The sequence below is a fragment of the Vitis riparia genome, chromosome 8, assembly GCF_004353265.1.
Source record: "Vitis riparia cultivar Riparia Gloire de Montpellier isolate 1030 chromosome 8, EGFV_Vit.rip_1.0, whole genome shotgun sequence".
Taxonomy (NCBI): Eukaryota; Viridiplantae; Streptophyta; class Magnoliopsida; order Vitales; family Vitaceae; genus Vitis; species Vitis riparia.
This window is the reverse complement of record NC_048438.1, coordinates 13,846,092-13,870,310: the sequence shown is the minus strand read 5'-3', so window position 1 is coordinate 13,870,310 and position 24,219 is coordinate 13,846,092. Positions and strand designations below refer to the sequence as shown.

The window sequence follows — 24,219 nt, the reverse complement described above, 5'->3', positions numbered from 1 at the left end:
GGAGGTTGATCCAGTGGTAACCCATCAGATGCTAAGTGGATTAAATTGGAGATGTGACCAATAGACGGTTGGATCAATTAAACCGATGGTGGGGTTTACTAACTATGCCAACAGCCTTGTTTCATTCCCCTCCTCAACTGAACCGTAACCTGTAAGGCAAAGCCCTTGTTTCATATCGTTAATACAATGTGAACACAAACTCTAAAGAGTGGCGTGTACGATACGAACCAAAAGGGAGAAAAACGTAGTGATGTCAGGGAGGCAATGTCCTTGGCGGCAAGGGAAGGGTGACGAGATGACACCTGGCAATGGCCCCACCCTCACAATTGCTACTTGAACGCTTCGCATGCTCAACCGCTGTTACATTGACTGGGACCGGGACCTCCTCCTCTCCCTCAGTTGACTTCCAACCATCCCGGATGTGTGAAGCGTTCGACCATCCATTCTAATATTAATGTCAATTCATAGTAATCAGCATAACCGTTTGGTTATTGATTTATTTACGTTTTGGGTCTTCTTTGACGGCTATTTACCGAGCCCCTTCAAATTAGTTTCTAGGTAGAACCTAGGCTAGGTGCCACCTAGGCTAGGTGCCACCTAGGCTAGGTGCCACCTAGGCTAGGTGCCACCTCCTATCCAATAAGATATATTGCATACACCCACCTTAGAAATACTCAAATCCACCCTCTAACACGTGCTTTTCACTTTTTTTCGACTATTTTTGGACATTCGTCGTTTTTTTCTTGCAATGGACGTTATCTTTTCGGTTCAAATTTGGTAACTCTCAACATCAAATACAACTAAATTCTGAAGATTTTTTTTTTTTTTCATATTTAATTTCAACGTAAAAATATAAAAATATATATAAAAAATGTGGACAGGAGAATTAGTATTAAATGTTGACGAAAATTGGATACAATGGAGAAAAGAAACACTCTCACACACTCACTTTGATACAATGAAACTCTCAAAGATACAAAATAAGAAGAACAAGAAGAAGAACACAAGAAAGGCTCAAACAAGTTCTTGGAACTTTGTCCAAAGACTCTATTTCCTCCCACCTCTAGAAATCTTTAGGGAACTAATGGAAATAGTCTTGGGATTGATCAAGCCTTTTCACTTTTCTGCATAAGATTTCAAAAGAAGAAAAGTCATATATATAGCACTCTTAGGGTTGAAAAAAGGTTACAAGGATGAGAAAAAACCCATTGTCTTCCTCAATCTCTTCATCTTTGTAACATTCAAAAATTAAATCATATGTTTAATTCACACATTAAACATGATTTAATCTCAAATGTGTAACTCTCTTACACTTAACCTCTTAAGCTTTGTAAAGTTACAAAGATGAGAAGACTCATTGTCTTCCTTAACCTTTCAAGTTTTGTAACATTTCAAAACTTAATCATATGTGTAAATACCTCTTAAGTTTTGTAAAGTTACAAAGATGAGAAGACTCATTGTCTTCCTTAACCTTTCAAGTTTTGTAACATTTCAAAACTTAATCATGTGTTTAATTCACACTTTAAAAGTGTAACCCTTCTTACACTTTTATTTTCAAAGGTTATTTTTTCAAAAGTGTAACTCTTCTTACACTTTATTTTTAACCAACAATATATATATTTATATAAATATAACAATCCCCCACTTGGTTAAAAATAAACATCAACCCTTATAACCTTAACAGTGAAAATGCATAAAATAAAATATCTTTCGATTTGAATTTTACCTTAGTGTAATTGTCACAAAGCTCCGTTGAAATCCCAGGTTGCTTGTAGCATTGAACCAGTTATTCCTTGTAACGAAACCGGTAACAACACACACACTTCCACTAACCACACGAGTGCCCATTATTTTCTTGCTTAGCACTTTTATGGCCATGTGCTCAATCCATTCATGAACTTTCTTGAAAGAAACTCTAACTCTCATGAGAGGCGGCACCACCCCTAAGTTCACATAGGTGAAATTCTTCCAGCATCCTTGTTACCTTTAAGATGCTTGTCACACATAGACTGAATTTCATTAAAAGCTTTAAGCTTAACCCTCCAACGGTAACAACCAGCATTAATCATCACGGATGGAACTCACATGTTCTAATGCTGCCACAACCCACTTATCAATGACTTGTTTTTACCCATTGAACTTAAGACTAGTCATTTCTTAGTATTAAGTTGGGTTACCATCATTGGTGAGTTTTATTTAAGGAGTTTTAGTCCCATCCCTCTAGATGTTATCCTTACTAAATCTCTTGTAAGAGGTTTAGTAAAAGGATCCGCCAAGTTTCCACTTGACCTCACAAATGAGATTGAGATGATTCCATTTTGAATCAATTGTCTCACATAATCATGTCTAATGCTTATATGTCTAGACTTCCCATTGTACACTCCACTGTACGCACGAGCTAGAGTGGCTTGACTGTCACAATGTATCGACACTGTTGACACATTATTTGCAGTAAAAGGGATGTCCATCATGAGATCCCTAAGCCACTCAGCTTCTTTTCCAGTTGCAGCTAGAGCTATAAACTCTGCCTCCATGGTTGAGTGTGATATACAAGTCTGTTTCTTGGATCCCCAAGAGACAGCCCCACCACCAAGTGTAAAAACCCAACCTGTGGTAGATAAATTATCTCCCACACTCGATATCCAGCTTGCATCTGAATACCCTTCAAGTATAGCAGGAAACTTTGAATATTGGAGGCTTAGTTCTTTGGTATTCTTTAGGTAACCAAGAACTCTACCAATAGCTTTCCAATGTTCCACGCTTGGATTGCTAGTAAACCTACTTAGTTTACTAACTGCAAATGAAATGTCAGCCCTAGTACACTGAGCAGCATACATAAGACTTCCAATTGCACTTGCATACTCAAGTTGAGCCACCGATCTACCATCATTCTTTTCAAGTTTTATACTTGAATCAAATGGAGTATTAGCATTTTTAATCTTGAGATGACTAAATTTGCTAACTACTTTCTCAATATAGTGGGTTTGGTTCAAAGCATAACCCACACTATTTCTTTTCACTTTGATACCCAATATAGTATCAACTTCTCCAAGATCTTTCATCTTGAAGGTTGAGGATAGAAACCTTTTCGTTTCTATTATTCCTTTCATGTCATCACTCAAGATTAACATGTCATCCACATATAGACACACTATGACCATATAGTCATCACAAGTCTTAGAATATAAGCACTTGTCCGCATTGTTGTGTCTAAATCCATCCGAAAGAATAGCATGATCAAATTTTTCGTGCCATTGTTTGGGAGCTTGTTTTAAACCATATAATGATTTGACAAGCTTACACACTTTGTTTTCATTCCCTAGTAGAACAAAACCTTCCGGTTGTTCCATGTAGACCTCCTCATTGAGATTCCCATTCAAGAATGCCGTTTTGACATCCATTTGATGAACAAATAGATTATGAATTGATGCCAAAGCAAACAATATCCTAATCGATGTTGTTCTAGCCACCGGCGCATAGGTATCAAAATAATCAATACCTTCTCTTTGTTTAAACCCCTTAGCTACTAATCTAGCCTTAAAGGTTTGAATCATACCATCAGTGTGATATTTCCTTCGAAATACCCACTTGCACCCTATTGGTTTAGATCCTGGTGGAAGGTCTACCAATTCCCATGTTTGGTTGGACATAATTGAATCCATTTCATCATTGATGGCCTCTTTCCAAAAAGCAACATCTCTAGAAGCCATAGCTTCTTTGTATGTTTTGGGATCCTCCTCTATTTGAAGTACTATAGGAATTTTTCTTATAATATCTTCTCTATTTCCTTCTACTAAGTAAAAGGAAATTCTTTGAGAATCAATCTCATCCGATCCCAACACTTTCTCTTTTCTAGCTCTTTGGCTTTTCCGAGGCACAATGGGTTGCTCAACAACCTTTGAAGGTGTCTCCTCTTGAGACTCTCCAACACTAGTAGGCACTTGAGAATTGCTATCACTCAACAAATTCTCAAAGAACTCTACTTCTCTTGATTCAATTATCACATTAGACTCCAAGTCTAATAGCCTATAAGCTTTGCTATTTGAGGCATAGCCTACAAATGCACACTTAATGGCTCTTGGACCCAATTTTGTTTTATTTGGATCCGTTTTCTTGCAATAAGCAAGACACCCCCACACTTTGAAGTAACCTATATTAGGCTTCCTTCCTTTCCATAACTCATATGGAGATATCTCATTTTTCTTCATAGGAATTCTATTCAAAATATGGCAAGCAGTCAATAAAGCTTCACCCCACAAATTGAAATTCAATTTAGCATGCAATAACATAGCATTCACCATTTCCAAGAATGTTCTATTCTTTCTCTCCGCTATGCCATTGTGTTGAGGTGTATAGGGTGCGGTGCACTCATGTATTATGCCATATTCTTCACAAAAAGAATTGAATTCACTAGAGAAATATTCACCACCTCTATCACTTCTAAGCACCTTAATATTTTTTCCTAGTTGATTTTCAACTTCGGCTTTGTAAACTTTAAAGGCATTGAAAGTTTCACTTTTGTTTTTCAACAAAAACACATAGGTAAATCTAGAACAATCATCTATGAATGTAAGAAAATACCTATTTCCACCTCTTGTTAACATGCCATTAAGTTCACAAAGATCACTATGTATTAAATCAAGCAAATTAGATGATCTCTCAACACTATGAAAAGGCTTTTTAATCATCTTTGATTTAACACATATTTCACACTTTTCAAATTTCTTGGTATCACAAGCAATCAAACCACATTTCACAATCCTTTTAATAGTGCTTAAACCAACATGTGCAAGCCTATTATGCCACAAAAGTAAAGAATTTGAATCACACATATAAGCGGAAGTAGAAGCCATTTTATAGGTATTGTCATTGGTACAAAGTTTGATCATCCCATCACAAGAATACCCCTTTCCCACAAAGTTCCCCGATTTGGATAAAATTAGCTTACCGGATTCAAACACCGCTTTGATACCCGGTTTGCCAAGCAAATCCCCACTAACCAAATTTTTATTCATATCGGGGACATACAATACATTTGTAAGGGTAACCTTTTTGCCGGAGGTAAAAACAACTTCAATAGTGCCCTTGCCAAACACCTTGGATCTTCCTTCATTGCCCATTTGAACCTCTTGATCTCCCTTTGCATCTTCAAAGGTCTTGAAAAGAGATTTGTCATAGGTAACATGAATTGTGGCACAAGTATCATACCACCATCCTTGCACCTTTCCTTGGACAACGCACACTTCGCTTAGTGTTGCAATGATCTCCTCATCAATTGCATTCACCACAGCCCCTTTTTGGTCCTTTCGGAACCTACACTCCCTAGCATAATGCCCGGGTTTTCCACACACAAAACAAGGACCTTTCTTGCCCTTAAATTGCTCTTGATTTTTCTTGGGGCTCATATAATTTCCGGAATTCCTTTTGACGTTGTTATTTTTACCTCTAGGATGATTGGCCTTTGAAACCGCATTGGCTTTGTTAGTCCCACCATTGGACTCTTCCACCATTTTGTCTCTTGATCTCGATTCTTCCTCAATGCGAAGATGTTTTTGAATCTCCTCCAAGGAGTAATCTTCGCTCTTGTGGAGAATCCTCTTCCGGTAACCTTTCCAACTTGATGGTAATTTAGCCACAATAGCACCAACTTGGAAGGCCTCCGGAAGTTCAATTTTGAGAACTTTCAACTTATTCACAATTACTTGCAACTCATGAATTTGTGGTAAGAGAGGCTTTTCATCAAAAAATTTGAAATCTATGTATTGAGAAATAAGAAACTTTTTGGTACCTTATTCCTCGGCTTTGTACTTGTTTTCAAGAGCCTCCCAAATCTCCCTCGCGGAATTGGTGTTGGTGTAGAGATCATATAGCCTATCGGATAAGGCGTTCAAAATATGACCCCTACATATGAGCTCATCCTCCTCCCTCTTCTTCCTTGCCGCCACCACTTGAGGTGTGTCATTTTCCTTTGGTTCCGGTAACGGTGCCAAGGTAGGATCAAGGATGTAGAAAATCTTGAGTGCTGTGAGAAGGAATCTCACCTTGTCTTGCCACCTAGTGAAGTTGGAACCATCAAAACGATCCAACCTCACAAGGTCTTGGTTCATAATCTTGATAGTCTCTCCTTCCATTGTGAATAGAGTCTTTGATTGTTGACGAAAATTGGATACAATGGAGAAAAGAAACACTCTCACACACTCACTTTGATACAATGAAACTCTCAAAGATACAAAATAAGAAGAACAAGAAGAAGAACACAAGAAAGGCTCAAACAAGTTCTTGGAACTTTGTCCAAAGACTCTATTTCCTCCCACCTCTAGAAATCTTTAGGGAACTAATGGAAATAGTCTTGGGATTGATCAAGCCTTTTCACTTTTCTGCATAAGATTTCAAAAGAAGAAAAGTCATATATATAGCACTCTTAGGGTTGAAAAAAGGTTACAAGGATGAGAAAAAACCCATTGTCTTCCTCAATCTCTTCATCTTTGTAACATTCAAAAATTAAATCATATGTTTAATTCACACATTAAACATGATTTAATCTCAAATGTGTAACTCTCTTACACTTAACCTCTTAAGCTTTGTAAAGTTACAAAGATGAGAAGACTCATTGTCTTCCTTAACCTTTCAAGTTTTGTAACATTTCAAAACTTAATCATATGTGTAAATACCTCTTAAGTTTTGTAAAGTTACAAAGATGAGAAGACTCATTGTCTTCCTTAACCTTTCAAGTTTTGTAACATTTCAAAACTTAATCATGTGTTTAATTCACACTTTAAAAGTGTAACCCTTCTTACACTTTTATTTTCAAAGGTTATTTTTTCAAAAGTGTAACTCTTCTTACACTTTATTTTTAACCAACAATATATATATTTATATAAATATAACATTAAAAATATTAAACCGTTTCTTAACTCTTATTTTCTTTTTAAGACCATTATTCTTGACAAAAATTTACATATTATTTTAAATTTTTTAGAAATTAACGAGGTAAAAATTATTATCTCAGACAATTAAAAAATTATTATCTAATGAGGCTGGTGACAATATCCACTAGCCTAACAATAAAATCCATTTGAATTCAAATTTTATAGAATTAAAAAAAAAATAGTCATTTTCCATGAGTCACAACTGTCCCGAAGTCAACAGCGGGATAAAGATTTATTAATTAATTAGCTTCCCGGTTTCGGCGGTGCCGGTAGCAGCGCGTTTGACTTGGTCACTGAAGTCTTCTTATGGCCTTATGCAATTATTGATAAATAGATTTTTTTTTTCTTTTTTTTTTCTTCTTTTAAATAATTGCGATGATTCTATAAAATCTGAATGAATAGGATAGAATTTGACTCTCTTAGCAATACAAATGTATAAAATTTAAAAGGCGTGACAATTTTTTTACATGTACCCTAAATGAGTCCACATTTTTATAACTTTAAATTTAAAGAATAAAATAAGAGGCTGATATATGACCAACACATTTTATGTTGAGTTAGGTGGCCTACTCAACTGCAAAGTTGTTGCCAAAAATATTCTTCAGTTGTTTCGATTACAAATTGAAATTGCTTTTATTTTTATGTTCCCATTCAGTGCTCATGACATCGAGAACTAGAAAAAAGGAAAGAAAAAAAAGTGAAGGATGTGTTGTGGTACATGTTTTTAATATATCATGTTTGACAATAAAAAATAGAGGATGTGTTTTCTTTGTTCTCACTTATTTTTTTAGGATCATTTATAAAAATAAAATATTATATATATTAAAAATATTTTTAAAATTTAAATAAATTTTTATTATACAAAATAATAAAAAAATAGTTTTCAAAAACTATTTTTAAAATTTTTTTTCTACTTTTTCATTAGAAGTACTATATTTAACTATATAAATTAAGGTGTAATTTGGGTAGGTTAGGTTGTTTGGGCTGGTTAAGTTTTCTCAACTAACTTAAACTTAATTTGAGTTAGGTTTGGCCAAGATTCAAATAATCTAACTCTAACTTAAACCCAATTTAATTTAGTGTTTTTATAATATTTATTATGTAGTATAATGATATTTGTTTTTTTAGATTTTAAAGACAAAAATCTCAAATTATATTTATATTATATATATATATATTTTTTTTTTTTCATTTTTTAAATAAAAATATATAAGTTTTTTATTTTTATTTTTTATTGTTGTTTGAAATTTTATCTCATTTACTATATATATATATATATATATATATATATAAAGTATTTTTAAAATTACAATGAACAAATTTTAAGTCATACAACTCAATCAATCTGATTAACTCGAATTTTAACTTAACAAACTTGAGTTTAAAATAATGATATTAAATTAGGTTTTGGTTGAGTATCTCAAGTTAAAAATTGGATTTGATTAAATTGAAATGAATTGTTTTTTAATATGAATCGGAGTCCAATTCATAATCAATTTAATTAATTTGATAATACAAACACGTGATATAAATACTATTTTTTTTTAATGATATATACATTATTTTTTTATTAATAAATATATGAAATTTGAATTATTTTTAATAAAATGTTATTTTTTATAATTTAAAAGTCAAAACACAGAGAAAATAGAAATGATTTACACGAAATTTAGAGGACTTTAACACCACAAATAAATCAACAACTACGTTATGAACACCAGAAATTAAGAAATATGAAAGTATGGAGAGCGGAGTATGAACCCGCAAATTTCCAGAGTTGGGTTGCATACGTGGTACGACATTGAGATAGACCGCCACCAGGAAAGTCATCACATTGTCTGCCCTTTTGTCAGAAACTAAGGGGACCGTCATTTTTATGCCGACAATTGAGTTAAGGAGTGATTTTAAATGATTCATCCTTTGGAATAAAGTGGTTCTCATTGTCAAAGGAATACTTCTAGGTCATGTCACAACTATGTTGTTTCTGTTTTTATGTATAGTAAAGCCAACATTTAAAACCTTGAGTTCAACATTTCAACGTTAGGTTTAGAAAACTTTAAGAAACATTATCGATTATGGTTTTGAATCTTTGAAAAACTATTCTAAAATATGCTCTATCAAATGTGGTTTTACACATGCATTGGGATCGATAATGTCCACGATAATTTTAAACCTACTTCAAATTCACTCTAAATCAAATATTAGAATAATATAATCAATGTTGGTAATTACGGTTTTAATTTATATGCTAAAATTAATGTTAATAATATTGGTTTTATACGTCAAATTAAACCCAATCATGTCAACATCAATGTTTTATAATAAAATTAAAAAAAAAAGGTTTAAAATTATGTAAAATATTAATTATTTTAAAATATATTTTACATTTTATACTTTCACATTTTAAACTCAACATTTTATCATTTAAACTTACTAAAGAACAACATTTTTGTCCTGAGGTACTTATTAAAAAAATCAATTAGCAACTTGTTTAGTGAAGAGCCAAGACTAAACAAAACTAAATTTGAAGGTGTCACACTTAGTATTGCATATAAAAATCACAAGCAACCATGGAACATCCCTTTAAAATCAAAAATCAAAAGTGATAGATGTCATAATTTAAAAGAATATGAAAATTTTTATTTTAAAATTATCAATTCAAAATTAGTTGGATCTAGATTTAAATTAAGGTTGAAATTTGAATGAAAAATTTTGGACGAGAGAAAAAAGCGTAAGCAAGGCATAATGATGCACGAGGTTGTGAACGGGAAGGGATGAAGTTCTAAAACACGTGGGAGTAAAGTCTATTACTTTTTCCAAATACTATGAGTACAAGTGTAAATAACAACTACAAGTGGTGTCTGAAAACACTGCTGCATACACAGCCATCAGTTGGATGTCAAAATGACATCCGCCACTGAGCTTTGTTGTTCAGATTTGACATTTGCACTAAAAGCGAGAAGACCATCACATTGCCTGTCTAGGTTGTCCCTTTCCTTGATGACACCCACTTGCATTCCGTACACTCAAATAAGATCTTGGGACATGAAATTCAACTACTGTGATAGATGATTGGTGTTGATGGGTGTATTTGGAAATAATTCATTTTGATTTTGGTCGTTATAATGCATGGACTTTTGTGTTCCAAGTGGGGGTGTTCGGTGGAGGCAGATGCCCAAAGACATTATATTTATAACCATCTTTTGCCAAAGACTTTTTCTCCCTAGTGATGTGTAGCATCGTTTTCTTAGTTCGAGGACACCCTCTTGAATGCCGTACCATCCAATTTGACAAGTGGATTGAATAATGGTGTTTCCATACACATTTAAAAAAAAAAAAAAAAAAAAAACCATAGAATAAGAATCCAACCATATGATATCTAAATTTTATATTATCATTTTTTTAATTAGATAAGTACTACCTTCGATCATATCGTTTTAGATATTATTTTTTATTATTTTAAAACATTAGATTTAATTGTTGCGTGTATGAAACTTGAATTGTTTTTATAAGATTGTTTTTTTATTAAATAAATGTGCAATTTTGTTTTGGGTTTATCAAGATGGAATTGGAATATGCTTGTACAAGTTGACATTTGATGATATAAAAACGAGGATTTTACTATTAGGAACTCATAAAAAGTTATAACAAAAAAAATATAAAGATAAGACATTATAATCCAAGTTGATGCCCACTTTCAACAAAATCCGAATGGAAGCCAATTAAGCATATAGAAGTAACTCCATATATTATTAAAATTTCAAAAATAATATATTATTAAATTTATTTATTTATAATTTGATTTATAAACTATAAAAATAATAAAATACTTGTTAAATGCCCTGTTACTCAACTATTAATGATTTATTAAAATTATATTATTATGTTACTTTTCTTATTTTTAAAAATAGTTTTAGAATGTGTTTAGTCGTATTTTTATTCAAATAATTTAATTAATGATGTTTTTTGGAGAATCATATTAAGTATTTTTTCAGCTAAGTATTTTTTTTTAACAGGTATTTCCTAAATTTTGAAGAGACTCTTAATAGATATTATTCTAATTTAATCGAAATTGAGTTTATATCATCGTGCTCTTATTATTATATTATTTAATAAAAATGGAAATGGTTGAAAAAGAAAAACTTATTGGCTCAAAGAACAACTCTTTTAATTTTTTCATTATTATTGTTATATATTAAAAAAATTAAGATATTTGTAGTGAAAACGTCACATTTACATGTGTTCATTTTTTATTTTAAAAACAAGGAATAAATTAATTAATTTAATCTTATATATTGTTTTGATCTTGGATATATATATATTTTTAAAAAATTTCTAATATTAAAATTTTCCTCAAATATTAATTATTGATCTAGTTAAAATATTAAACAAATTAAATATTTTTAAATGTTTTTTTTAATAGAGATGCTCTTATTCATTGAAATTGAGGTCGGATTTTAATATGAAAGCGAAGTTCTAATAACCATGCACCTAATTTTACCAATAATTTGTATCAATGAGTTAAGATTCTATATATTTGACAAATATAAAAACTTTCTTACCCTCTAATAGTTTATTTATTTTATACTTATTTTTGATATATTTATATTTTGTTTTGTTTGTTTGTTTATTTGTTTTATTTTTTTTTTTACCCTTGTTCCCTGTATTTTCCATACCCATATAATGACCATTTTCATATTCATATCATAAATTTTATACGTTAGTATGATTATACCGGAAATAGGTTGAATTGGGATCAGACGTTGATCCAACTGGTGAACTAGAAACGGTTCAATTAAATTTACTTTTTTTTTTTTGTTTTTCAGCATAAAAACGACACCATTTTGGAGGACCTCCTTCCAAACCCTCATTCTTCTATCTGTAGCAGCTGTCGCCCGCCCCTAACGCGTCGCGACAGGCTCCCATCATTGTAACACCCCCCTTCGACTGACTGTAACCCCCCTCCTTCCCCGACCCGTATAATGGCAGTAGCTAGTCAATTTATAATTTTGATAGATATTGTAAAAATTTAGATAGAATTTTTTTTTAATTTTAATAATATATAAAATATAGTTTTATGATGTTATCGATTCGATCATGATTCGACTAGTGAATCGTGAACCGATAACTTTTTTGGTTTAATGACCAATATGATTTTAAAAGCATTACTCTAAACTTATTAAAGAAGAATATTTTTGTCCCAAAATACTTATTTAAAAAATCGATTAGCAACTTATTAAGTAAAAATCAAGATTAAATAAAACCAAATTTGATGATATCACACTTCACAGTTAAATGCAAAAATCCCAAGTAGCCATGGAATATCATGTAAAACCAAAAATAAAAATTGATAAGAGGTCATAATTTAAAAGTGTATGAAAATTTTTATTTTAAAATTGTCAATCCAAAATTAGTTCGATCTAAATTTAAATTAAGGTTGAAATTTGAATGAAAATTTTTGGACAAGAGAAAAAAGCGTTAGTTTTTAATAAGCGTAAGTAAGGCATAATGATGCACGAGGTTGTGAACGGGAAGGGATGAGGGAGTAAAGTCTATTACTTTTTCCAAATACTATGAGTACAAGTGTAAATAACAACTACAAGTGGTGTCTGAAAACACTGCTGCATACACACCATCAGTTGGATGTCAAAATGACATTCGCCACTGAGCTTTGTTGTTCAGATTTGACATTTGCACTAATCGCGAGAAGACCATCACATTGCATGTCTGTGTTGTCCCTTTCCTTGATGAAACCCACTTGCATTCCGTACACTCAAATAAGATCTTGGTACATGAAATTCAACTCCCATGGGATTTTCAACCCGTATATGTTGAAAACTAGGATAATTTGTTCTAACACTCATAATTAATGAAAAGGATATGAGATAATAATCGATAAAATTATCTATTTGACTTATTTTTATATTTATTTTATTACTTATTACTATTCTTTTTAATTTGAATTTTTCATTATTTGTTTGAACTCTTTTATAAATAATTAAAAAATTAATATTATTTTTTATTTTTAAATTATAAATAAACAAAAATTATATTAATGATTCAAAAACTATTTTAGAAAATATTTTCTAAAAAAATATTAATTTAAATAAATAAAAATTATCTTTTACATTTATTTTTATCTTTTACATTTTAGAAATAAATAATTTAATAATTAAAATATCATTTAAAATAAATATATTCACTATTTTAATTTGTTTTATACTAAAAAGTATTTTAAAGTTTTTTTTTTACTATTATAAATAAAAAGTTTAATTTTTTTTTTTAATCTTCTTCCTTTCTTATTTTAATAACTTTTTGAACATGACTTTTAGTAATAAGTTATATGAAATGTTACAAATTTGTTTATTAAGAATTTTTTTTAATGACTTGAATTAATCGAAAATTTATTAAAATAAGAAAAAGAAAAAGAAATAAAGAGGATGGATGAAAAGTTTTTATTTTAAGTACTCAATTAAAATGTTTTTATATGACCTAATTTTAGAAGTGAATTATATTAATACATAGTAGAGATTGAATTTTTCTAATATAAAAGGGTTGAAAGGTATATTTACTTATTTTAGATGAAAACAAGTAACTAAAAATTATGTAGATTATATTTGAGTTTGGTTTTAAAATATTTTTCAAGTTTTATTTATTTATTTATTTTTTAATTTTAAAAATAATTTTTATTTTCTATATTGTCCTTTTTTGAAAATACGCTTTAATTAAAAAATGAAAACCATTTTTAAAAATGAAAATTGAAAACCTTGTTTAATACTAATTTTTTTATATGAAAAAAAAAATATTTATTTATTTATTGCGTACAATTGTATTACATTAATTGTATAAGGAAAATGTAATAAGTGTACAAAGACGTACAAGATTGTAAAAGATTATAATAGATTATGAGTCATTTCTTTATTTTTCTTATCACTCACGAATTGAGCATTATGTCATGCACTTTATTTAATTCCCGCATGGAAATTCCAATACTTTCTCTAATAATTATATTTGAGGAAAAAAAAATTGACATTAAGTCATGCACCATATTTTCAATTAAACCATTGGAAATATGGTTAAACACTCCTACGTGGACATGAACACATAACTTAAGAGGAATATGAAATTTGTGTCATTATACAAGGGTATTACACTAACTGTACAAGGGAAATATATTAAGTGTACAAAGGTGTACAAGATTACCCTTTGTGAATTATTTTAATTAATTCTAAACCACTTTTTTATTTTCCTTGTTACTCAAGGATTGTACACCTATGTCATGCATTTTATTTAAATCTCATATGGAAATTCTAATATTTTACCCAATAATGATATTTGGGGGAAAAAAAATTGATCCTAAGTCATCTACCATTTTCTCAATCAAACCATTGAAAATGTGATTAATACACCTACATGAATATATAACTTATGAGAAATATGAAATTTGTGTCATTGTACAAGGGTATTACACTAACTGTATAAGGGAAATGTGCTAAGTGTATAAGGTGTACAAGACTCCTAATAGGTTTTGTACAATTTTTAAGCAACTTTAATTTGACATTAAGACGATTATTGATAGTTTTTTTTTTTACTAAACTATGTCATTAAGACATTCCCTACAAAAATTAACATATAGGAAATAAAATTCAAATCAATCATGTTTGAATTATTCATTATAAGTAAACTAAATGAAATATGTGTTTTTATTATTTTGGCTTTATAAATATAATTTCATTGTTATCAATAGAGATTAAAAAAAAATCATATTTAAATGGAATTAAAAATAAAAAAAATTATTTTTATAACATTTTTATTTTTTAAAATCATTAATTTAAATTATGAAATTAATTTTAAAATTAAAAATATTTGTTGTAATTATAGTTTTGAATATTTCATGATTTTTATCTTATTACTTTGAAAAAATTGCTTTAATAAGAAAATATTTATTTTAATGATTTTAAATATTTAAGATTAGTGTGGAGAGCAATTAGATAATTTTGGAATGGAGAAATTTTGAATATTTTGAAGACTTTAATTTGGCCAATTACCCAATTTACACTTTCAAAATTATTGGATGGTTGGTAAATTAGTATTAACAATATTGTTTTCTTGATTAATATTATATATATATATATATATATATATATATATATATATATATATATATGCATGTAAGTGTTTACATTATTTTCAAATAATAAACACCATGTGTCTAATTTGCAAGTTAGAAAAAAAAATTTATAAGGTATTTAAAAAGTATTTATTATATGTTTTATAAATTTGAAAAAATATAATATTTGTGATACCTAATTTACAAGTTAGAACAAACAAATAATACTAATATTTTATGAGGTGTTTAAAAATTATTTAATATATATGAGAAATAATATAAGTTTGAAATAAAGAATCATATTTAAAATTATAATCATATTTATCAAATTTTTTACTAAGATTATCTTTAATTCTTTTAAAATATTTATACTCATTTATTTAAAAAATGAAAAACTATTTTTTTTAAACATGTTCTATTACCTTTCAAGTAAAAAATTAGATAAGTTTGAAAGTCAATAAAAAAAAAAAATTAAATACCACTTTCAATAATTTTTAGATAAAATTTTATATAATATATTTTATTTGAAATTTAATTTCTAAAGTTTAACTAAAAAATTGTATTGATAATTTTCTTGTTGTGAGTCAAAATACTTTGCATTAGTCTATCTAGATAAGAAAAATTATTAATATAATATTAGAACTTCATATCTTAGTTATTTTTTCAATAAATTTATCTTTTTAAAAATTTTAAAATAAAAACATTAAAAATTAAAAAGCTAAAAGGATATATATATATATATATATATATATTATAAAGTGAAGTGATAGTCAATTTTTAAAAATTTTAAAATATGGTTAATATAGAAAATATAAAAAAATAATTAAAAATAAGAGAAAAATATAAATGAAAGGGTAATATAAATTTAAAATAAAAAATGAAAATTAAACTAAAAGATAAATACAAAAAGATAGAAAATATTTGGATGAAAAATTCCAAAATTTTTATTATTGCTTATAATAAGAGCAAAAAGATTCAATATCTTTAAAAATGAAAAACAAAAAAACATTATTGCTTTTTATTTGACATAAAATAGAAATATAGATTGGAAGAAAAAGAAAAAGAAAAAAAGTTAGAAATGAGTAATACTTAATAGGGAATAGAAAAGGGAAAAAAAACACAAAAAAAATTGAAATTCACACTCACTTGTACCTATGTAAGGGTTAAGGGTATTTTAGGGATTAATGAAAGACAATATCCTTCTTCTTAACTTTCATACTTTGTTTGGGTCTTGGGCTTAAATATGCATGATATATGGACCAAATGTTAATTTTTAGGCCCAATTCTCCCATAGATAATTGGTGTTGATGGGGATTGTGCATAGTGAGATGGGGCGTATTTGGAAATAATTCATTTTGATTTTGGTCATTATAATGCATGGACTTTTGTGTTCCAAGTGGGGGGGTTGGGTGGAGGCAGATGCTAGCAGATGCTAAAGGACATTATATTTATAACCATGTTTTGCTAAAGACTTTTTTTCCGTAGTGTAGTGTAGCATCATTTTCTTAGTTTGAGGACACCCTCTTGAATGTCCTACCATCCAATTTGGCAAGTGGATTGAATAATGGTGTTTCTATACACATTTTTTTTTTCAAAAAAAAAAAAAAACCATAGAATAAGAATTCAACCATATAATATCTAAATTTTATATATCGATTTAAAAAAAAAAAGGATTTTATGTATTTTTTTTGTCAAAGTAAATTATTATTTTTTTAATTAGATAAGTACTACTGTAGACCCCTTTTACAAAACAAATACTATTATTATTGTTTTTTTTTTTTTTTTGCTTTTATAGCATTAGAAGAATGTTTTCTTACCACCCAGAGGAGCTGGCGGCACCTTGAACGAGTGAGGAATCGACTTCCATGAAGCTTCATGCATGAGACGTGTGGCCTTGGACGTGACCACCCCACCATGGTGGTGGTTGAAACTTCAAATGATGATCTGGTCTAAGCAGGGAGTGGGTAGAAGGCTGGCATGAGAATGGAAGATTGGGGTGATATATGGGGGGTGATCTGAAAAAGGAAAGAAAGAGTTTTATAGAGATAGCTGGAGAAGGGGGGGGGGGGGGGGGGGGGGGGATCTCGGCGTTTCGAGAGAGAAAGGAGTGCTTGAAGACGTGCAAAGCTTACTCGAGAAGAGTCTCGCCAGGTATGTTTGATGTTTCTAATTTCTTCTAGGTTGCTCATAGGTTTGCCATTATTGGTTTTTATTTTATCATTCATGTCAGATTCAGATTGAGATTATTGAGACTCTATTATTGCTTGCTCTATTTCATATTGTTTGCATCTCATTTTGAATCTACTAGTGTTTTTTTTTTATTTTTCTATCAATTCCCATTCTTCATACCCATATAACTTGATCACCACGACACACCCATCCCGTTTAGCTCACAACCTTCCCATCCACACCACCTAGCTCGTTTTTGGCTCACTTCCTTTCCTTTCCCGTGCAAATGAATTTCCATGCTCATGGCCACCCTTATCTCTCTTTATTTTTCATACCTACCAAACCCAACTCCACACCCACCACATTCAGCTCAAGCCCGACACTATACTCACCACCTTCCTTCATACCTACCGAATCTATACATTGCCTTCCACCATTCCTGACATTTACATCTCACTACAAATACCACCAAGCCATCCATGGATAGGGAGAGAGAGAGGGTCGTGAAGAAAAGAGATGCTTCAGGACGCAGAACAATGGGTGTAGGTGGTCGAATGTCTGCTTTCCCCAATGCCAAAAATAAAAAAAATCAGAAGCTGACATTTGTCCAACGAGCTCCACACTTGAAACCCCAATTCACACTTAGCCAACTCAAGAAAGCCACCCTCCCACATTGTTTCCAGCGATCTGTTCTCCGCTCATTCTCCTATGTGGTTTACGTCCTCACATGGGCATCTATCTTATATTACATTGCTACCAATTATTTCCACCTCTTTCCTTATCCTCTCTCCTACTCGGCCTAGCCAATTTATTGGGCTTTCCAAGGTTGCATTCTAATTAGCGTTTGGGTCATAGCACATGAATGTGGCCACCATGACTTCAGTGATACCGTTGGCCTCATCCTACATTCTTCTCTCCTTGTCTCTTACTTCTCCTGGAAATATAGCCATCATTACCATCATTCTAATACAGGTTCCCTCAAGAAGGATGAAGTCTTTTTCCCTAAAACCAAATCCAAACTTGGATGGTACTCCAAATACCTGAACAATCCACTTGGTCGATTCATCACACTCACCATTCAACTCACTCTAGGTTGGCCTTTGTACCTAATGTTCAACGTTTCGGGCAGGCTCTATAGTAGATTTGCTTGCCACTATGATCCACATGGTTCAATTTACTCAAATCGTGAGCGACTACGGATAAGCATTTCAGATGCTTGTGTTCTTGCCATCACCTATGGACTTTATCGTCTTGCAATATCAAAAGGTCTCACATGGGTTTTGTGTGTTTATGGATGTCCCTTGCTGATTGTGAATGGATTTCTGGTGCTGATAATGTATTTGCAGCATACCCACCCATCTCTACCACATTATGATTTCTTCATACCAATCTCAACCATTCCAACAGAGAGCAATCCCACCTGCATCTTGGGCCCATGTGTATAACCTCATTTCGCATGGCTACCCTTTTAGGCCCATTGTCATAGCCTGTAACTTCATGCATGCCTTAAATAAATTAAAAAAAAAACAATTTTCAATAAAAAATATTGTTTTCGAATGATTTTAATTCTTCAATTTTTCTCTCTTGATTTTAATTAAATCCAATTTTAATAAATCAATTCCTACTATTTTCCACTAGACATGCATCTTTATTTTTATTTTTTATTTTTGTTTTATTATTTTATTATTATTAATATTAATATTTTATTTTATTTATTTATTTTTAAATTCCATTCTCAAATAATTCTTTAAAATTCAGTTTTCTTAAATTTAATTTTCAAACTTCCATTCTTAAATAATTTTTCGAAATTCAGATTCTCAAATTTAATTTTTAAAACTTCGTTTTTTAAATAATTCTTCAAAATTTCGATTTCCAAATTCTAAAATTCCAATTTTCACATTTATTTATCTAATCATCATTATTTTCGTTATTATTATTATTATTCTATTTATTTATTTATTTTTAAAATTTTCATCCTTTAACATTTTTTTTAAAATTCTGATTTCCAAATTTAATTCCCAATTTTCAAAATTCCAATTTTCAAATTTATTTATTTATTTATTTATTTATTTATTTATTATTATTATTATTATTATTATTATTATTATCATTTTATTTATTTATTTTTTAAAAAAAATTCCACCTTCGAATAATTTCCAAGATTCTAATTTTTATACTTTAATGTTCATAGTTCCTACTTCTCAAACAGATTTCAAAATCCTAATTTCTTTCAAATTTATTTTCCAAAATTCCAATTCTTAAATTTAATTCCCAAGACTCCGATTTTCAAGTAATCTTCGAGACTTCAATTTTCAAATAAATTTTAAAAATCCAGTTTTCTCTCTAACAGTTTTAATTTCACTATGGTTTTCAAATAATCTTTTGTTTCTCTTGATTTTGTATAAGCAAGAATGTTTTTTTTTTTTTCTCATAATTCTAAAACAATGGAATTTATGAGTCCAATTCATGCAAAATGATTTGGGCTTTGGTGGGGGTCCTACATATGAGTTTTTTCTTCTGATCATTGATGGTTGTGCTTAATGAATATTACCCGATATTTGTCTTACTCTTTGATATGCATGTGATATATTTTGTATTCATTATTGCACACTAATCTTGTTTCTTGATAGCGCTTTATTGCCTACTGCCAAGGTACGATCTCACTCTCATTTTGCTTATTCTTACGCATGATCCGTTTTAGTATTTGATCATTTTCATTGGTATTCATTGATTTCCTTATCAATTGCCATATTTGTTTCACCTTATTTAGTAGAGACCTTATTATAGGGCTTAGAGGGGTGCTATGACTCACCATCATACCTTCTCAATAGGTAACCTGACTCCTGGACTCGACTTTGGTTTTTGACAGACATGTTTTTCCTTTAGGAATTACACTTAGGGTTTTTTCTTTCTTATTTTGTTTTTCCCTTTAAAAATAAAACAAAATAAGTGGTGACTTCAAGTCTTTTTCTAAAAATCAAAAATTTCACAAAATAAATAAAAATCAAGTTTTGCCATCGAGCAAAATACGGGGTCCACAAAATGGCGACTCTGTTGGGGAATCATTTAGAAGGTCAAGCTTGAACTTAAGATGAAGAAAATGTGGCATTTGATTGGTCGATCAGTGGGTATCTACCCTGTGATTGCATTGAGAGCTCTTGATATCATTGGATACATGCTTGGATATTGTATTCATTTGAGACATTGACATGTTGATTATGATGATTGATTATCTTGATTGAGGCTTCTAATGTAGTGAATCTTTCTGTGCTTCATTGCTATATCTATTTGGGACATTAACATGCTGAATATATTGATTGATCATTTTGTCTTGCTTAGCATAGTGACTCTGATTTTTGTCATGTTTGTTCTAATCACCTCGCATGCATAAATTCATTGTTGTATATTGTTTGACTTGACATGTTGATTCTCTGGCTTGTATATTATATTGATCATTTTTGAGCATGCTGTCTTTGTCATTGTCCATCTTGAATGTCATAGCTTGTGTAGACTTGAGTGATATATTTGTACTTTGCTTGACTGTATGTTGCATGACTGTCCTCCTTTGTGTGATTGCATGTTGTTTGTCCGTGCGGGCCGCACATCTATCTCCTTATCTCCAACCCTTTGGTTTAGGTCATTTCCTTCATTCCGGCTTTCACTTTTGCAAATCTGAGACTTTGTGTGTGTTTGTTACTCTGACCGAGCTAGAGGTTAGAAGTAGGGTCTAGCGACGAGCTATATCGATGTTTGGGAGCATTCTGGGGGTGACCGACACATTGATGTTCATTGGAGTCTGATCATTGAAGACTTGTATAGCCCGGAGCTAGGTTCTATGGATATTTGCGTGGCTAGTGTGTTTTTATTCTATTTTAGCTTCATAAGGTTTTCGGATGCACCCACACCGCTCACTGTGCACTTTAGTTGACTATTGAGTGTTGAAAACTTTGAGAGTTTCGCCATAGAAAACCCCCTGGGATGTCGAGGTAGTGCATGTGTGGAGGTGATGACCACCTTACATGGAAGCGCCCCGTCTCTTTGGAGGCGTGTAGAGGGTTGCGTACTATTAGAGGGTATGATCGCTTCTGTTAGGGACCTTTTAAAGTTCACCCATATCCTTTTAGAGCCACCTTGACCTTGTAGGTTGAGCCGTAGATCATTCGATTAGGATTTTCCTCCCTAAATGTGGGTGCATCTACGGGCCTTAAGAGTCTTTTTGGTTGCAGTTTGGACTCAGTATTTCCTCTTTTAGTCTCCAGTTGAGAGTAAACTGAGATCAGTACGAGTTTAAGTTATGGTCGGATAGTTCGTCTACACTTTGCTGCCTTGCTCATTTCAATTCAAATTAGCATTTCTTCTATGTTTTTCCTATGCCGTACTCTTATACTGTTTCTAATGTACTAGGATCGACGCTTTGTTTTTAGTTTGGATTTACCATCTTGCGTCAAAGTAGAGGGAATATTAGTTCGATTTTCAGAGAGATCGGACATAGATTAGCAGGTTATCATGGTTGATTAGTTCACGACCACCATGGCCTCTATTCAGAAGGCCTTGGCCAGTCTCAGGCAGAAGATAGGTAGTCAGCAAAGTAGACCGTCCATAGTTCAGGATGAGACACCTCATGACTCGTTGCCACCTCTGCCACCACCGCCTGTTCCGATAGTACCACAAGTCTCACCTTATCTGTTGCATGGTCATTCTGAGGTTACCCCACCTGCAGTAGTACATACCATGGTCATTGATGATGCTCACGCACGTATGGACCGTATTGAGCAGCGTATGAGACAGTTGAAAGTATCTGACGATTCAACTGTTTGGGATGATACAGAGGGTATGCTAGTGGCTAGTTTACCGGCCAAGTTCAGGATGCCTAACATTGAGAGGTACACGGGCATTAGTTGTCCTCGCATCCATCTTCGACTCTACAGCACAGTGATGAGGACCCACGGATTGGACGAGTCACAAATGATTACCTTATTCCCACTATCTTTGAGTGGAACAGCCTAGCGTTGGTTCGTACCTTTGGAATCCTCACGGCGCAGGAGATGAGATGACTTGGCCTAGAAGTTTCTACGACAATTTTCATTGAACACTGTCGTAGATGTGTCAAGGAGAGAGCTCGAGGCTCTGAGGCAGAGATCAGAGGAGTCCGTTTCTTCATTCATATCCCGTTACCGCGGGAAGATAACCGAGATTATTGATAGGTCGTCAGAGATGGATCGGATACAGATGGTTCTAAGGAGTCTACAACCCAGGATTGCTAGACATGTGGTCGGGGTACCCTTCACAGACTTTGGTTCTCTAGTTTTGGCCCTATATGATGTTGAAGATGGTATTTCTAGAGGTTTATGGGCAGATTTTTCTCCTGTTGATGTTAAGGGGAGAAACTATTCGGATGACAGAGATCAGTTGATGTGAGTGATATCAATTCTGCCAGTCAGAGGCCTTTCAGGCGTCATCAGCTTGTTCCACAGCTCCTTGGGACTCATCCTTCATATCCACCTCAGTAGTATAGGTCATAGGCGCCTTATCAGACTTATGATCGAATCTACACGCCACCTACATTATACTGCCTTACTATGCCGCCTAGGGCACAGAGAGACCTCCTGTTTCATATTCTGCCACAAGGCACCATGCTATGTGGCGCAGTTTGCCGCGAGACCTACATCATCTTATCCTAGGCCTAGAGCTCAACAGATCTCCGTTATTTTTGCCTTAAGGACGCAGAGACAGTTTTCACAGTTAGGCATGTCATTAAGCCATACTTTTCGAAAGCTTACAGAAGTCAGGTTATTGATTGCTCTCACTCCCAGACCACCACTTTAGCCTGTTTTGCCTCAGTTCAGGATGGATATACATTGTGCATATCATTAGAGGCCTGGACACAAGACCGATTGTTGTATTGCTTTGAGACATGCTATCCAGGATCTGATCGACCAGGATTTGGTTCATTGGGTCAGCCGAGTGTAACCACAAACCCATTACTGACCCATACCACACACGTGGTTTCCCCTCCGGCAAATAGCATGCACTTCATTGACTCGCTGAGCTTGACGACCACATCCACATGCTGAGTTGGGATGAATCAGGGTCAGAGCCCATAGAATCATACAAGATTTATGAGATAGGCTGAGTGACTTTAGGCCCTCGGATGCCCACACCATTCAAACTAGTTTCTGAGGTAGCATTCGTACAGACGACCACTATTGTGCCACTGACTTTTCTGCATTACAGTGCTCAGACGCCATTTGTTTTGATTCCGGATGTTGAGGAGGCTTGGACTCCCTATGTTAATGATGTCCACATTCCTGATATATAGTATGTTATTCGTGGGGGTAGGGTGGTATGACAACAACTTCCCACAGCCGCCAGACCCTTAGAGGGGACGTCCTCCCATGAGGAGGTTAAGAGAGAAAATGATGAGATTATGAGGCAGTTATAAAGCACATAAGCTCGTATTTCCATTTGGAGCTTGCTGACATCTTCTAGCACTCACATAGATGCATTGATTCGAGCCTTGAGCCAGATCAGAGTCGAGACTACCACCACTTCGAAGGGGTTGATCCATATGGTGACAGCTAGTAGAGCCACTTGCATAATATTCTTTAATGACGACTTGCCACCGGAGGGCTCAAACCACACACGTCCACTTTATATCTCAGTCGGTTGTTCATACTGCCTCGACTATAAACATCTGTCCTTTGGCCACTGCTATTGCCCTTGGCTATGCGCCCTTTGACTTTGGTCATTCCACTCAGACAGTTCGAGCATACGATAGCACTCAGAGGGAGGTCATGGGAACTTTAGAGATTGAGCTGTTGATAAGTCTGGCCACATTTGTCACTTTGTTCCAGGTTTTGAGGATTCCTACATCTTTTAACCTGCTATTAGGTCGACCTTGGGTTCACAAAGCCAGAACATTTCCTTCTTTTCTTCATCAGAAGGTGAAGTTCATTCACGATGGCCAGGTCATCACAGTGCGGTCTGTAAGAGATATGTTTATTTCTTCTG

At 32.4% G+C, this 24,219-nt stretch overlaps 1 pseudogene; it reads left to right on the top strand.

The window, feature by feature from the left end:
- Nucleotides 1-17,744: 17,744 nt before the first annotated feature.
- On the top strand, nt 17,745-18,653 carry LOC117920638 (annotated as a pseudogene).
- Nucleotides 18,654-24,219: the final 5,566 nt, after the last annotated feature.